This window comes from Heterodontus francisci, chromosome 14 (genome assembly GCF_036365525.1).
Source record: "Heterodontus francisci isolate sHetFra1 chromosome 14, sHetFra1.hap1, whole genome shotgun sequence".
Classification (NCBI taxonomy): Eukaryota; Metazoa; Chordata; class Chondrichthyes; order Heterodontiformes; family Heterodontidae; genus Heterodontus; species Heterodontus francisci.
The window spans coordinates 5,043,721-5,057,536 of record NC_090384.1 but is presented as its reverse complement, the minus strand read 5'-3'; positions in this window follow the sequence as shown (position 1 = coordinate 5,057,536).

Genomic DNA, 13,816 nt, shown 5'->3' with positions numbered 1-13,816 from the left:
AGATATCTCCCTGAGACAGAGGGACTGAGAGACACCAGTCAGTGTACAGATATCTCCCTGAGAGACAGGGACTGAGAGACACCACTCAGTGTATTGATATCTCCCTGAGAGACAGGGACTGAGAGACACCAGTCAGTGTACAGATATCTCCCTGAGAGAGAGGGACTGAGAGACACCAGTCAGTGTACAGATATCTCCCTGAGAGACAGGGACTGAGAGACACCAGTCAGTGTACATATATCTCCCTGAGGGTGAGGGAATGTGAGACACCACTCAGTGTACAGATATCTCCCTGAGAGACACCAGTCAGTGTACAGATATCTCCCTAAGAGAGAGGGACTGAGAGACACCACTCAGTGTACAGATATCTCCCTGAGAGACAGGGACTGAGAGTCACCAGTCAGTGTACAGATATCTCCCTGAGAGACACCACTCAGTGTACATAAAGCTCCCTGAGAGACAGGGACTGAGAGACACCAGTCAGTGTACAGATATCTCCCTGAGAGACAGGGACTGAGAGACACCACTCAGTGTACAGATATCTCCCTGAGAGACAGGGACTGAGAGACACCAGTCAGTGTACAGATATCTCCCTGAGAGAGAGGGACTGAGAGACACCACTCAGTGTACATAAAGCTCCCTGAGAGACAGGGACTGAGAGACACCAGTCAGTGTACAGATATCTCCCTGAGAGACACCACTCAGTGTACATAAAGCTCCCTGAGAGATAGGGACTGAGAGACACCAGTCAGCGTACAGATGTCTCCCTGAGAGAGAGGGACAGTGAGACACCAGTCTGTGTACAGATATCTCCCTGAGAGAGAGGGACTGAGAGACACCACTCAGTGTATAGATATCTCCCTGACAGACAGGGACTGAGAGACACCAGTCAGTGTACAGATATCTCCCTGAGAGAAAGGGGCTGTGAGACACCATTCAATGTACAGATATCTCCCTGAGAGACAGGGGCTGTGAGACACCACTCAGTGTACAGATTTCTCCCTGAGAGGGAGGGACTGAGAGACACCAGTCAATGTACAGATATCTCCCTGAGAGAGAGGGACTGAGAGACACCAGTCAGTGTACATATATCTCCCTGAGAGACAGGGACTGAGAGACACCACTCAGTGTACAGATATCTCCCTGAGAGAGTGGGAATGAGAGACACCACTCAGTGTACAGATATCTCCCTGAGAGAGAGGGACTGACAGACACCAGTCAGTGTACAGATATCTCCCTGAGAGAGAGCAACTGAGAGACACCACTCAGTGTACAGATATCTCCCTCAGAGACAGGGACTGAGAGACACCAGTCAGAGTACAGATATCTCCCTGAGAGAGAGGGACTGAGAGACACCACTCAGTGTACAGATATCTCCCTGAGAGACAGGGACTGAGAGACACCAGTCAGTGTACAGATATCTCCCTGAGAGAGAGGGACTGTGAGACACCACTCAGTGCACAGATATCTCCCTGAGAGAGTGGGGCTGAGAGACACCAGTCAGTGTACAGATATCTCCCTGAGAGAGAGGGACTGAGAGACCCACTCAGTGTACAGATATCTCCCTGAGAGACACCACTCAGTGTACATAAAGCTCCCTAAGAGACAGGGACTGAGAGACACCAGTCAGTGTACAGATATCTCCCTGAGAGACAGGGACTGAGAGACACCACTCAGTGTACAGATATCTCCCTGAGAGACAGGGACTGAGAGACACCAGTCAGTGTACAGATATCTCCCTGAGAGAGAGGGACTGAGAGACACCACTCAGTGTACATAAAGCTCCCTGAGAGACAGGGACTGAGAGACACCAGTCAGTGTACAGATATCTCCCTGAGAGACACCACTCAGTGTACATAAAGCTCCCTGAGAGACAGGGACTGAGAGACACCAGTCAGCGTACAGATGTCTCCCTGAGAGAGAGGGACTGTGAGACACCAGTCAGTGTACAGATATCTCCCTGAGAGAGAGGGACTGAGAGACACCAGTCAGTGTACCGATATCTCCCTGAGAGGGAGGGACTGAGAGACACCAGTCAGTGTACAGATATCTCCCTGAGAGAGAGGGACTGAGAGACACCAGTCAGTGTACATATATCTCCCTGAGAGACAGGGAATGAGAGACACCACTCAGTGGACAGATATCTCCCTGAGAGAGAGGGACTGAGAGACACCACTCAGTGCACAGATATCTCCCTGAGAGAGAGGGAGTGAGAGACACCAGTCAGTGTACAGATATCTCCCTGAGAGAGAGCAACTGAGAGACACCACTCAGTGTACAGATATCTCCCTCAGAGACAGGGACTGAGAGACACCAGTCAGAGTACAGATATCTCCCTGAGAGAGAGGGACTGAGAGACAACAGTCAGTGTACAGATATCTCCCTGAGAGAGAGGGACTGAGAGACACCAGTCAGTGTACATATATCTCCCTGAGAGACAGGGACTGAGCGACACCACTCAGTGTACAGATATCACCCTGAGAGACAGGGACTGAGAGACACCAGTCAGTGTACAGATATCTCCCTGAGAGAGAGGGACTGTGAGACACCACTCAGTGTACAGATATCTCCCTGAGAGACACCACTCAGTGTACATAAAGCTCCCTGAGAGACAGGGACTGAGAGACACCAGTCAGTGCACAGATATCTCCCTGAGCGACAGGGACTGAGAGACACCACTCAGTGCACAGATATCTCCCTGAGAGAGAGGGACTGAGAGACACTAGTCAGCGTACAGATACCTCCCGGAGAGAGAGGGACTGAGAGACACCAGTCAGTGTACAGATATCTCCCTGAGAGACAGGGACTGAGAGACACCACTCAGTGTATAGATATCTCCCTGAGAGACAGGGACTGAGAGACACCAGTCAGTGTACAGATATCTCCCTGAGAGAGAGGGACTGAGAGACACCACTCAGTGCACAGATATCTCCCTGAGAGAGAGGGACTGAGAGACACCACTCATTGTACAGATATCTCCCGGAGAGAGAGGGACTGAGAGACACCAGTCAGTGTACAGATATCTCCCTGAGAGACAGGGACTGAGACACACCACTCAGTGTACAGATATCTCCCTGAGAGACAGGGACTGAGAGACACCAGTCAGTGTACAGATATCTCCCTGAGAGAGAGGGACTGAGAGACACCACTCAGTGTACAGATATCTCCCTGAGAGACAGGGACTGAGAGACACCAGTCAGTGTACAGATATCTCCCTGAGAGAGAGGGACTGAGAGACACCACTCAGTGTACATAAAGCTCCCTGAGAGAGAGGGACTGAGAGACACCAGTCAGTGTACAGATATCTCCCTGAGAGAGAGGGACTGAGAGACACCACTCAGTGTACATAAAGCTCCCTGAGAGACAGGGACTGAGAGACACCAGTCAGTGTACAGATATCTCCCTGAGAGACAGGGACTGAGAGACACCACTCAGTGTACAGATACCTCCCTGAGAGAGAGGGACTGAGAGACACCAGTCAGTGGACATATATCTCCCTGAGAGACAGGGACTGAGAGACACCACTCAGTGTACAGATATCTGCCTGAGAGACAGGGACTGAGAGACACCACTCAGTGTACAGATACCTCCCTGAGAGAGAGGGACTGAGAGACACCACTCAGTGAACAGATATCTCCCTGAGAGAGAGGGACTGAGAGACACCACTCAGTGTACAGATATCTCCCTGAGAGACAAGGACTGAGAGACACTAGTCAGTGTACATATATCTCCCTGAGAGACAGGGACTGAGAGACACCACTCAGTGTACAGATACCTCCCTGAGAGAGGGACTGAGAGACACCAGTCAGTGTACATATATCTGCCTGAGAGACAGGGACTGAGAGACACCAGTCAGTGTACAGATATCTCCCTGAGAGAGAGGGACTGAGAGACACCACTCAGTGTACAGATATCTCCCTGAGAGAGAGGGACTGAGAGACACTAGTCAGCGTACAGATATCTCCCGGAGAGAGAGGGACTGAGAGACACCAGTCAGTGTACAGATATCTCCCTGAGAGACAGGGACTGAGAGACACCACTCAGTGTATAGATATCTCCCTGAGAGACAGGGACTGAGAGACACCAGTCAGTGTACAGATATCTCCCTGAGAGAGAGGGACTGAGAGACACCACTCAGTGTACAGATACCTCCCTGAGAGAGGGACTGAGAGACACCACTCAGTGTACAGATATCTCCCTGAGAGACAGGGACTGAGAGACAGCAGTCAGTGTACAGATATCTCCCTGAGAGAGAGGGACTGTGAGACACCACTCAGTGTACAGATATCTCCCTGAGAGACAGGGACTGAGAGACACCACTCAGTGTACAGATACCTCCCTGAGAGAGAGGGACTGAGAGACACCAGTCAGTGCACATATATCTCCCTGAGAGACAGGGACTGAGAGACACCACTCAGTGTACAGATATCTCCCTGAGAGACAGGGACTGAGAGACACCAGTCAGAGTACAGATATCTCCCTGAGAGAGAGGGACTGAGAGACACCACTCAGTGTACAGATATCACCCTGAGAGACAGGGACTGAGAGACACCAGTCAGTGTACAGATATCTCCCTGAGAGAGAGGGACTGTGAGACACCACTCAGTGCACAGATATCTCCCTGAGAGAGAGGGACTGAGAGACACCACTCAGTGTACAGATATCTCCCTGAGAGACACCACTCAGTGTACATAAAGCTCCCTGAGAGACAGGGACTGAGAGACACCAGTCAGTGTACAGATATCTCCCTGAGAGACAGGGACTGAGAGACACCACTCAGTGTACAGATACCTCCCTGAGAGAGAGGGACTGAGAGACACCACTCAGTGAACAGATATCTCCCTGAGAGAGAGGGACTGAGAGACACCACTCAGTGTACAGATATCTCCCTGAGAGACAAGGACTGAGAGACACCAGTCAGTGTACATATATCTCCCTGAGAGACAGGGACTGAGAGACACCACTCAGTGTACAGATACCTCCCTGAGAGAGGGACTGAGAGACACCAGTCAGTGTACATATATCTCCCTGAGAGACAGGGACTGAGAGACACCAGTCAGTGTACAGATATCTCCCTGAGAGAGAGGGACTGAGAGACACCACTCAGTGTACAGATATCTCCCTGAGAGAGAGGGACTGAGAGACACTAGTCAGCGTACAGGTATCTCCCGGAGAGAGAGGGACTGAGAGACACCACTCAGTGCACAGATATCTCCCTGAGAGAGTGGGGCTGAGAGACACCAGTCAGTGTACAGATATCTCCCTGAGAGAGTGGGGCTGAGAGACACCACTCAGTGTAAAGATATCTCCCTGAGAGACACCACTCAGTGTACATAAAGCTCCCTAAGAGACAGGGACTGAGAGACACCAGTCAGTGTACAGATATCTCCCTGAGAGACAGGGACTGAGAGACACCACTCAGTGTACAGATATCTCCCTGAGAGACAGGGACTGAGAGACACCAGTCAGTGTACAGATATCTCCCTGAGAGAGAGGGACTGAGAGACACCACTCAGTGTACATAAAGCTCCCTGAGAGACAGGGACTGAGAGACACCAGTCAGTGTACAGATATCTCCCTGAGAGACACCACTCAGTGTACATAAAGCTCCCTGAGAGACAGGGACTGAGAGACACCAGTCAGCGTACAGATGTCTCCCTGAGAGAGAGGGACAGTGAGACACCAGTCAGTGTACAGATATCTCCCTGAGAGAGAGGGACTGAGAGACACCACTCAGTGTATAGATATCTCCCTGACAGACAGGGACTGAGAGACACCAGTCAGTGTACAGATATCTCCCTGAGAGACAGGGGCTGTGAGACACCACTCAGTGTACAGATATCTCCCTGAGAGAGAGGGACTGAGAGACACCAGTCAGTGTACAGATATCTCCCTGAGAGAGAGGGACTGAGAGACACCAGTCAGTGGACATATATCTCCCTGAGAGACAGGGACTGAGAGACACCACTCAGTGTACAGATATCTCCCTGAGAGAGAGGGACTGAGAGACACCACTCAGTGTACAGATATCTCCCTGAGAGAGAGGGACTGAGAGACACCAGTCAGTGTACAGATATCTCCCTGAGATAGAGCAACTGAGAGACACCACTCAGTGTACAGATATCTCCCTCAGAGACAGGGACTGAGAGACACCAGTCAGAGTACAGATATCCCCCTGAGAGAGAGGGACTGAGAGACACCACTCAGTGTACAGATATCTCGCTGAGAGACAGGGACTGAGAGACACCAGTCAGTGTACAGATATCTCCCTGAGAGAGAGGGACTGAGAGACACCAGTCAGTGTACAGATATCTCCCTGAGAGACAGGGACTAAGAGACACCAGTCAGTGTACAGATATCTCCCTGAGAGAGAGGGACTGAGAGACACCAGTCAGTGTACAGATATCTCCCTGAGAGAGAGGGACTGTGAGACACCACTCAGTGTACAGATATCTCCCTGAGAGACAGGGACTGAGAGACACCGGTCAGTGTACAGATATCTCCCTGAGAGAGAGGGACTGAGAGACACCACTCAGTGTACAGATATCTCCCTGAGAGACAGGGACTGAGAGACACCAGTCAGTGCACAGATATCTCCCTGAGAGGCAGGGGCTGTGAGACACCACTCAGTGTACAGATATCTCCCTGAGAGAGAGGGACTGAGAGACACCAGTCAGTGTACATATATCTCCCTGAGAGACAGGGACTGAGAGACACCACTCAGTGTACAGATATCTCCCTGAGAGACAGGGACTGAGAGACACCACTCAGTGTACAGATACCTCCCTGAGAGAGAGGGACTGAGAGACACCAGTCAGTGTACAGATATCTCCCTGAGAGACAGGGACTGAGAGACACCAGTCAGAGTACAGATATCTCCCTGAGAGAGAGGGACTGAGAGACACCACTCAGTGTACAGATATCACCCTGAGAGACAGGGACTGAGAGACACCAGTCAGTGTACAGATATCTCCCTGAGAGAGAGGGACTGTGAGACACCACTCAGTGCACAGATATCTCCCTGAGAGAGAGGGACTGAGAGACACCACTCAGTGTACAGATATCTCCCTGAGAGACACCACTCAGTGTACATAAAGCTCCCTGAGAGACAGGGACTGAGAGACACCAGGCAGTGTACAGATATCTCCCTGAGAGACAGGGACTGAGAGACACCACTCAGTGTACAGATACCTCCCTGAGAGAGAGGGACTGAGAGACACCACTCAGTGAACAGATATCTCCCTGAGAGAGAGGGACTGAGAGACACCACTCAGTGTACAGATATCTCCCTGAGAGACAAGGACTGAGAGACACCAGTCAGTGTACAGATATCTCCCTGAGAGACAGGGACTGAGAGACACCACTCAGTGTACAGATACCTCCCTGAGAGAGGGACTGAGAGACACCAGTCAGTGTACATATATCTCCCTGAGAGACAGGGACTGAGAGACACCAGTCAGTGTACAGATATCTCCCTGAGAGAGAGGGACTGAGAGACACCACTCAGTGTACAGATATCTCCCTGAGAGAGAGGGACTGAGATACACTAGTCAGCGTACAGATATCTCCCGGAGAGAGAGGGACTGAGAGACACCACTCAGTGCACAGATATCTCCCTGAGAGAGTGGGGCTGAGAGACACCAGTCAGTGTACAGATATCTCCCTGAGAGAGAGGGACTGAGAGACACCACTCAGTGTACAGATATCTCCCTGAGAGACACCACTCAGTGTATATAAAGCTCCCTAAGAGACAGGGACTGAGAGACACCAGTCAGTGTACAGATATCTCCCTGAGAGACAGGGACTGAGAGACACCACTCAGTGTACAGATATCTCCCTGAGAGACAGGGACTGAGAGACACCAGTCAGTGTACAGATATCTCCCTGAGAGAGAGGGACTGAGAGACACCACTCAGTGTACATAAAGCTCCCTGAGAGACAGGGACTGAGAGACACCAGTCAGTGTACAGATATCTCCCTGAGAGACACCACTCAGTGTACATAAAGCTCCCTGAGAGACAGGGACTGAGAGACACCAGTCAGCGTACAGATGTCTCCCTGAGAGAGAGGGACAGTGAGACACCAGTCAGTGTACAGATATCTCCCTGAGAGATAGGGACTGAGAGACACCACTCAGTGTTTAGATATCTCCCTGACAGACAGGGACTGAGAGACACCAGTCAGTGTACAGATATCTCCCTGAGAGACAGGGGCTGTGAGACACCACTCAGTGTACAGATATCTCCCTGAGAGAGAGGGACTGAGAGACACCAGTCAGTGTACAGATATCTCCCTGAGAGAGAGGGACTGAGAGACACCAGTCAGTGTACATATATCTCCCTGAGAGACAGGGACTGAGAGACACCACTCAGTGTACAGATATCTCCCTGAGAGAGAGGGACTGAGAGACACCACTCAGTGTACAGATATCTCCCTGAGAGAGAGGGACTGAGTGACACCAGTCAGTGTACAGATATCTCCCTGAGAGAGAGCAACTGAGAGACACCACTCAGTGTACAGATATCTCCCTCAGAGACAGGGACTGAGAGACACCAGTCAGAGTACAGATATCTCCCTAAGAGAGAGGGACTGAGAGACACCACTCAGTGTACAGATATCTCCCTGAGAGACAGGGACTGAGAGACACCAGTCAGTGTACAGATATCTCCCTGAGAGAGAGGGACTGAGAGACACCAGTCAGTGTACAGATATCTCCCTGAGAGACAGGGACTAAGAGACACCAGTCAGTGTACAGATATCTCCCTGAGAGAGAGGGACTGAGAGACACCAGTCAGTGTACAGATATCTCACTGAGAGAGAGGGACTGTGAGACACCACTCAGTGTACAGATATCTCCCTGAGAGAGGGGGACTGAGAGACACCACTCAGTGTACAGATATCTCCCTGAGAGAGAGGGACTGAGAGACACCACTCAGTGTACAGATATCTCCCTGAGAGACAGGGACTGAGAGACACCAGTCAGTGCACAGATATCTCCCTGAGAGGCAGGGGCTGTGAGACACCACTCAGTGTACAGATATCTCCCTGAGAGAGAGGGACTGAGAGACAACAGTCAGTGTCCAGATATCTCCCTGAGAGACAGGGACTGAGAGACACCACTCAGTGTACAGATATCTCCCTGAGAGACAGGGACTGAGAGACACCACTCAGTGTACAGATACCTCCCTGAGAGAGAGGGACTGAGAGACACCAGTCAGTGTACATATATCTCCCTGAGAGACAGGGACTGAGAGACACCACTCTGTGTACAGATATCTCCCTGAGAGAGAGGGACTGAGAGACACCACTCAGTGTACAGATATCACCCTGAGAGACAGGGACTGAGAGACACCAGTCAGTGTACAGATATCTCCCTGAGAGAGAGGGACTGTGAGACACCACTCAGTGCACAGATATCTCCCTGAGAGAGAGGGACTGACAGACACCACTCAGTGTAAAGATATCTCCCTGAGAGACACCACTCAGTGTACATAAAGCTCCCTGAGAGACAGGGACTGAGAGACACCAGTCAGTGTACAGATATCTCCCTGAGAGACAGGGACTGAGAGACACCACTCAGTGTACAGATACCTCCCTGAGAGAGAGGGACTGAGAGACACCACTCAGTGAACAGATATCTCCCTGAGAGAGAGGGACTGAGAGACACCACTCAGTGTACAGATATCTCCCTGAGAGACAAGGACTGAGAGACACCTGTCAGTGTACATATATCTCCCTGAGAGACAGGGACTGAGAGACGCCACTCAGTGTACAGATACCTCCCTGAGAGAGGGACTGAGAGACACCAGTCAGTGTACATATATCTCCCTGAGAGACAGGGACTGAGAGACACCAGTCAGTGTACAGATATCTCCCTGAGAGAGAGGGACTGAGAGACACCACTCATTGTACAGATATCTCCCTGAGAGAGTGGGGCTGAGAGACACCAGTCAGTGTACAGATATCTCCCTGAGAGAGAGGGACTGAGAGACACCACTCATTGTACCGATATCTCCCTGAGAGACACCACTCAGTGTACATAAAGCTCCCTAAGAGACAGGGACTGAGAGACACCACTCAGTGTACAGATATCTCCCTGAGAGAGAGGGACTGAGAGACACTAGTCAGCGTACAGATATCTCCCGGAGAGAGAGGGACTGAGAGACACCAGTCAGTGTACAGATATCTCCCTGAGAGACAGGGACTGAGAGACACCACTCAGTGTATAGATATCTCCCTGAGAGACAGGGACTGAGAGACACCAGTCAATGTACAGATATCTCCTTGAGAGAGAGGGACTGAGAGACACCACTCAGTGTACAGATATCTCCCTGAGAGACAGGGACTGAGAGACACCAGTCAGTGTACAGATATCTCCCTGAGAGTGAGGGACTGAGAGACACCACTCAGTGTACAGATATCTCCCTGAGAGACAGGGACTGAGAGACACCAGTCAGTGTACAGATATCTCCCTGAGAGAGAGGGACTGAGAGACACCACTCAGTGTACATAAAGCTCCCTGATAGACAGGGACTGAGAGACACCAGTCAGTGTACAGATGTCTCCCTGAGAGAGAGGGACTGTGAGACACCACTCAGTGTACAGATATCTCCCTGAGAGACAGGGACTGAGAGACACCACTCAGTGTACAGATACCTCCCTGAGAGAGAGGGACTGAGAGACACCAGTCAGTGGACATATATCTCCCTGAGAGACAGGGACTGAGAGACACCACTCAGTGTACAGATATCTCCCTGAGAGACAGGGACTGTGAGACACCAGTCAGAGTACAGATATCTCCCTGAGAGAGAGGGACTGAGAGACACCAGTCAGTGTACAGATATCTCCCTGAGAGACAGGGACTGAGAGACACCACTCAGTGTACAGATACCTCCTTGAGAGAGAGGGACTGAGAGACACCACTCAGTGAACAGATATCTCCCTGAGAGTGAGGGACTGAGAGACACCACTCAGTGTACAGATATCTCCCTGAGAGACAAGGACTGAGAGACACCAGTCAGTGTACATATATCTCCCTGAGAGACAGGGACTGAGAGACACCACTCAGTGTACAGATACCTCCCTGAGAGAGGGACTGAGAGACACCACTCAGTGTACATATATCTCCCTGAGAGACAGGGAGTGAGAGACACCACTCAGTGTACAGATATCTCCCTGAGAGAGAGGGACTGAGAGACACCAGTCAGTGTACAGTTATCTCCCTGAGAGAGAGGGACTGAGAGACAACAGTCAGTGTCCAGATATCTCCCTGAGAGACAGGGACTGAGAGACTCCACTCAGTGTACAGATATCTCCCTGAGAGACAGGGACTGAGAGACACCACTCAGTGTACAGATACCTCCCTGAGAGAGAGGGACTGAGAGACACCAGTCAGTGTACATATATCTCCCTGAGAGACAGGGACTGAGAGACACCACTCTGTGTACAGATATCTCCCTGAGAGAGAGGGACTGAGAGACACCACTCAGTGTACAGATATCACCCTGAGAGACAGGGACTGAGAGACACCAGTCAGTGTACAGATATCTCCCTGAGAGAGAGGGACTGTGAGACACCACTCAGTGCACAGATATCTCCCTGAGAGAGAGGGACTGAGAGACACCACTCAGTGTAAAGATATCTCCCTGAGAGACACCAGTCAGTGTACATAAAGCTCCCTGAGAGACAGGGACTGAGAGACACCAGTCAGTGTACAGATATCTCCCTGAGAGACAGGGACTGAGAGACACCACTCAGTGTACAGATACCTCCCTGAGAGAGAGGGACTGAGAGACACCACTCAGTGAACAGATATCTCCCTGAGAGAGAGGGACTGAGAGACACCACTCAGTGTACAGATATCTCCCTGAGAGACAAGGACTGAGAGACACCAGTCAGTGTACATATATCTCCCTGAGAGACAGGGACTGAGAGACACCACTCAGTGTACAGATACCTCCCTGAGAGAGGGACTGAGAGACACCAGTCAGTGTACATATATCTCCCTGAGAGACAGGGACTGAGAGACACCAGTCAGTGTACAGATATCTCCCTGAGACAGAGGGACTGAGAGACACCACTCAGTGGACAGATATCTCCCTGAGAGAGAGGGACTGAGAGACACTAGTCAGCGTACAGATATCTCCCGGAGAGAGAGGGACTGAGAGACACCACTGAGTGCACAGATATCTCCCTGAGAGAGTGGGGCTGAGAGACACCAGTCAGTGTACAGATATCTCCCTGAGAGAGAGGGACTGAGAGACACCACTCATTGTACAGATATCTCCCTGAGAGACACCACTCAGTGTACATAAAGCTCCCTAAGAGACAGGGACTGAGAGACACCACTCAGTGTACAGATATCTCCCTGAGAGAGAGGGACTGAGAGACACTAGTCAGCGTACAGATATCTCCCGCAGAGAGAGGAACTGAGAGACACCAGTCAGTGTACAGATATCTCCCTGAGAGACAGGGACTGAGAGACACCACTCAGTGTATAGATATCTCCCTGAGAGACAGGGACTGAGAGACACCAGTCAATGTACAGATATCTCCCTGAGAGAGAGGGACTGAGAGACACCACTCAGTGTACAGATATCTCCCTGAGAGACAGGGACTGAGAGACACCAGTCAGTGTACAGATATCTCCCTGAGAGAGAGGGACTGAGAGACACCACTCAGTGTACAGATATCTCCCTGAGAGACAGGGACTGAGAGACACCAGTCAGTGTACAGATATCTCCCTGAGAGAGAGGGACTGAGAGACACCACTCAGTGTACATAAAGCTCCCTGAGAGACAGGGACTGAGAGACACCAGTCAGTGTACAGATGTCTCCCTGAGAGAGAGGGACTGTGAGACACCACTCAGTGTACAGATATCTCCCTGAGAGACAGGGACTGAGAGACACCACTCAGTGTACAGATACCTCCCTGAGAGAGAGGGACTGAGAGACACCAGTCAGTGGACATATATCTCCCTGAGAGACAGGGATTGAGAGACACCACTCAGTGTACAGATATCTCCCTGAGAGACAGGGACTGAGAGACACCAGTCAGAGTACAGATATCTCCCTGAGAGAGAGGGACTGAGAGACACCAGTCAGTGTACAGATATCTCCCTGAGAGACAGGGACTGAGAGACACCACTCAGTGTACAGATACCTCCTTGAGAGAGAGGGACTGAGAGACACCACTCAGTGAACAGATATCTCCCTGAGAGTGAGGGACTGAGAGACACCACTCAGTGTACAGATATCTCCCTGAGAGACAAGGACTGAGAGACACCAGTCAGTGTACATATATCTCCCTGAGAGACAGGGACTGAGAGACACCACTCAGTGTACAGATACCTCCCTGAGAGAGGGACTGAGAGACACCACTCAGTGTACATATATCTCCCTGAGAGACAGGGAGTGAGAGACACCACTCAGTGTACAGATATCTCCCTGAGCGAGAGGGACTGAGAGACACCAGTCAGTGTACAGATATCTCCCTGAGAGAGAGGGACTGAGAGACACCAGTCAGTGTACATATATCTCCCTGAGAGACAGGGACTGAGAGACACCAGTCAGTGGACATATATCTCCCTGAGAGACAGGGACTGAGAGACACCACTCAGTGTACAGATATCTGCCTGAGAGACAGGGACTGAGAGACACCACTCAGTGTACAGATACCTCCCTGAGAGAGAGGGACTGAGAGACACCACTCAGTGAACAGATATCTGCCTGAGAGACAGGGACTGAGAGACACCAGTCAGTGTACAGATATCTCCCTGAGAGAGAGGGACTGAGAGACACCACTCAGTGTACAGAT